Raw genomic sequence first — 5,052 nt, 5'->3', positions numbered from 1 at the left:
TTTGGCTTTACCACTACTGAATAACTAACTCCCCGGTTCTCAGCCTGAGTAACATATTAAAACCACTGCATGTATCAGTCTAAGTTTCACCAAAAAGTGGAACCAGTAGAAGATACATATTGAGAGGTTTATTGCACAGATTGGCATTTGTGATCACAGGGCTTGCTGGGCAAATCTCAAGTCTATAGGGCATGTCGTCAGGAAGGGCAAGCTGGAGCTCAGGGAAAGCCACAGTGATACTTTATTTTTAGATAGGACAGAAGACAAAATCTTTCTCTCCAGAGTTGCCTCTCTTAGGTGATCTTCACACCCAGCCTCACGGCATGCTCTCTGTGCCTAGATAGTTGTACTGGGGCCACTTTGAAACTCAAACAGTTAGTCAAAACCCGCCCCCAAGTGGACCTTCTGGTGGGGGAATTGGGCCCAGGTTATCATCCATCTCATGCTTTCCTGGAACTGGGTTCCTCACGGGGGGCCCTGGTGTCCTTTCTCATCTGCCCCATCTCCAACTGATACATTCCATCACACTGCATTCTCAAAAGGGAAGAGGTTAGGGGACTATGCCTCTTTCTTTTCCAGGTGACGACTGGGTTTCCATTTAAATTTGCTTACATACGTCCAAGTGACCGCTTTGTATAACAAGGGATATAAGGAGACTGAGTTGTTCAGGTCCCCAGTCTCTCAGCATAATTAGTGACTACTTACCTTAAAACAGAATCACCACGAGGTGCCACTCAAGTGTCCATTGGGGTGACAGGTGAACATCCACCTAGACAGAGAACTGGCTGATATATATATATATATATTGGCAGCATCTTAAAGATTTGTAAGAGCTCAGACTCTAAACTCTGAAGAGGCTCCAGCTTCCCCCAAAGAAAAAGCTCTGGTCAGAACTGAATGGAATCCCGTGGCAGGAGTCAGGGACTTATAACAGGCATGGGCCTCTCCCCTGGTGTCCCTCACTTCCAGCGTGGTCTGAGTGCAGCTGGTCTGGGAGAGGAGACCCAGGAAAGCCTCCATTTGCGAGGACCTGGGCCTCCCTCGGAAAGCCAGGTCGGGGTGGGGCAGGACCCAGGAAAGCAGCAGAGAGCAGGGCTGCCCACACTCCTTCTCTGTCACATGGGTAGGCCGTAAGACAGGGCTTGGGGATGTCACATCAGGGCCATTATGGCACATCAGAAGATGGGACCACATCACTGACTTGTCCTCTTACATAGCTCTCCTGAGGTTAATGTCAATCCATTCCCATCAGCCAACGCCAATCCTCGCTTATCTCCAAGAGCCGTCCTCTTGGCTTCCATCATAGGTGCCAAGTAGAAAATCTTTTTCAAAGAAGTGTTTCTAGAATAGTGGGTCTTTATAAGGTTGGAGAGAAGGAAGATAAAGCGGGAGAAATTAGAAGTTGTCCTTGACCTGTGACCTGAGCCTTTGACGAGAGAGTCCCCTTCCTCCCCATTTGGGCTCATTGCCTCAGAATTGCTCATTACTTTCAGAACAGCCCACATATTTGTCAAGGACCCTCACAGGAGAGCGAAGGCCCCACATCCAAGAGCTGCAGCTCCCAGCAAAGCCCTGCAGTTGCTGGCAGAGCTGATTTGGTGCTGTCTCACTGGGCACGGGGACAGGATGTGAATTTCTTCCATCTCCCTAGGGGAGGTTTCCAAAAATTTTCCAAGGACCCTTTCAGCTGTGGTCTAAATCCAGGGTTCTGGCCCCATGCCAGGGAGGAGCCTCATTTACCTTGGCAACTAGATTCTTCCTATTTCTTCCCAGAATGTATGGAATAGGGCTTTGCTGGGAGGCACGCCATGGTAATTCTCTTTGATGTCAGGACGGATGGAGACTGATTTCCCAAGCCATCAGGACCTCCCCTTCTCACCCCTTCAAAGTTCCTCCTCTGATGGCTTTGAGGTTGAAGGGAGTTGCCTGCTATGAGAAAGTTTGATGAGGGGTTCATGGTGGTTGGATCATGGAGGATGTTACAAATACTCAAATTTTCCTTGCACATATTTTTTCCCCCTCCAAAATTACAGAAAATGTATAGTGTTCATTTTTGGGCATCTATTCAAAAAGTGCACGAAAGAATAATTTTCATAAATCAATAAATCAAATTTTTTCTTCAGGCTCATGGTTAACACAGCCTGGTGAGGCCAAATTTGTGCCTAATGCAACAATTCTGGTTTTGCTCATAGCACTCTCAGCATGTACAAATTGGACAATTAATTTATTCTTTTATTTTTGGCAGAGCGAAGAAAGGAGGACTTGCCAGCATCTATTAACTTTACCACAGCCACTCCCAGAAGGAGACCAAACATGCTTCCTCCCGAGCTTCTAGGTCCCTTTTTTCTTTTTTAATTTTATTTTATTATTAGTTTCAAGTAAACGGTACATTGGTTAGACATTTATATAGTTTATAAAACAAGCCCCCTAATTGCTCCTTCTCTCCTCTGGCTCTCAACCTAGCCATTACATCAATACTAACTGCATTCCCTATGCCGTGCTCCCCATCCCCGTGACCATCTATTGACTGCTAATTTGTACTTCTTTAATCCTTCACCCCATTCTCCCAGCCTCCCAACCCCCATCTGGTCTGACCATCGCCAGATCGTGCTCTATATTTGTGAGTCATTTTTTGATTCATTTCTTCTTTTTGCTCCCCACCTTAATGACAATGGGTCATTAAGAAGAGATCTCAGAGGCTCTCCCTCCATCAGCATCCAGTGGAAACACCACCTCTTTTCACCAGAAGGTCTACACCCCGCGGCTCCCGCCAGGTTTCCTTAGGGAGCAGGAGGCTCGGCATTTGCATAACCCCTTGGGCTGCAGCTGTGGCGGATGGTATCACAGAAGCCTGAGTTTCTGTCATGATTCTCCTCATTCATCTCTGGCTTCTCTCAGAGGGATGGCAATCAAGATTTGTTTTTAAATGAATTGCCTTATGGAATTCTATAAACTGTTTCATCCTCAGGTCTTTTTTGTTGGCTGGGGAAAGTGGTGGAGATTGAGTGCTTTTCAGGGGTGATGACAAGAAACTTGGTCCCTATTCCCTCCTCTTGACTTGATATTTGTTGCTTATATCTTTACATAGGGTAAAACCCCTGAAAAGAAAAATAACCTAGAGTTTAGAGGGTTTCATTTTAATAGTTTAAAGTAAAGCATATTGCATGCCATTTTCCTTCTTTTGTGTGTGTGTGTGAGTGTGAGTGAAAGCATTTACTTTGAATATACCTGCCTTACATGTACCTTTTCTCCCAGTTTTATTGAGATATAATTGAAATATAACATTATATTAGTTTTAGGTATACGACAGGATGACTTGATATATGTATATACTGTGAAATCATCGCCGCAATAAGTTAACATCTATCATCTCATAGTTATGACTTCTTTCTTGCGATAAGAACTTTTAAGCTTACTCTCTTAGCAATTTTCAAATCACATCGTCTTTGAAAGGTGGAATTCTCTTCGAATGGGGCGAACGGGCTCTCCCACCTCCCTGCTCTCGGATGGACTTTTGTGCTTACACTGTAATTATGTACCAACCTGTCTGTTTCTCTCACCAGACCGAACTCACCAAGGTCTGGCATATGTCACCGTTATTTCCCCAGCATCCAGCATAGCGCCTGGCACACACCAGGGCTCAATAGATATTTGATAGATGAACAGGACACACCAGTAAAGTATGTCAGCTTCTTTCTTCTGTATTTTTCAGGCGGTCACTGCAGAGGAAAGTAGAATTGGGCAGAAAATAAATGTGCAGCCTGAGACTTTAGGTCTGTGGTCCAGCCTAGACCCCTCTGCCTGAGCCTCTCGTTCTAGTTTTCAGGAAGCAGGCTTACGAGCTGTATGACACAGTGAGGGAAGTCAGCCTTGTCTGGGTCCTCACCAGCCAAGTGGTCAGTGGGTCAGCTGTCCCGTCCAGCACCACCCATGCAAATGCATGAGAGTTTCCTCTTCAACTGACTCACTTGGTCAAGGCACGGACAGGACCACGTGACTCCTCCACCGAACACTATGAAGTATGTCATTGTGTTCTCATGTGAGTGAGGCTTGTGAAGCTGGGAACTTCCCTTTTCCTCACTTTGAAGGCCGCGTGGGTTTGTGTTTTGCATATTGCCCTGTGTGGGAGGTGGCCACGATAATGGGGGCGAGGCAGGAGGAGCAGCGGTGACCCTCAGTGGTTCACGCAGAGGGGCATCTACGGCTTCACCACAGCATTGCGCGTGCATCGGAGTGGCTGACGCTGGTGCTGAGGTGATTGGCCTCCCTAGGGTGAGTCTCAGAGCTACTTGCCTTGTGCATAGCGGAGCCCTGGTCAACTTCGATGCTAATACTGCAGTTTCTCTTGACAGGCGTTCTGAACTCGGAGGGTCCACAGACTACATGAAAGAAGTATACCCTGTTATTCTCCCAGTAACCTCAGTTGAAATTTAGCATTTTCTTCAGTTAGGAATGTAAACGATACCACCAGTAATAGCGCCATCTGTGACATTCTTGCTGAAAGGTGACGCTTGAACCGAGGCTGAGAGAACAGCAAACCAGGAGGAGCATGAGGAAGGATGTTCCAGGCAGAAGAAAGAGCAAGATAAAAGGCCTGAAGAGAACGGAACACGGGTTATTAGGGAAACCATATCAGGAATGATTAAAGGAAGTGAGAATGTTAAACCTAGAAAAGGGAACACTTTTCTCAACCCTCAGGGTTTCGACATCTTTAAATTGCTTGGGGAAAGAAACCATCCATAGCTGCAATAGACCAGCCATGATCCCAGAATGTTAGCCAAGAGTACACAAGTGCACTGACCGCTGTGTTAAGATTGCCACTTGACCACGAAACAGGGGTGAAATCCCATCAGTTATTAAGAGTCAGCCTGACTTCCCAGATTTTCAGATGTAAAACAGTCTTACATCTTAGGAATGGGAAAGCATAGTATTTATGAAACGAAAAAATAAAAATGAAGGAAAGACAGTTTTGTAAAAGTTCTGGGCAGCTTAATAATAAAAAGAACATGTGTTTTAACCTAAATGTCCATCAATGGACGATTGGATAAAGAA

Source organism: Pteropus vampyrus, unplaced genomic scaffold (assembly GCF_000151845.1).
Source record: "Pteropus vampyrus isolate Shadow unplaced genomic scaffold, Pvam_2.0 Scaffold24, whole genome shotgun sequence".
NCBI classification, from domain to species: Eukaryota; Metazoa; Chordata; class Mammalia; order Chiroptera; family Pteropodidae; genus Pteropus; species Pteropus vampyrus.
This window is presented reverse-complemented; position numbering follows the sequence as displayed.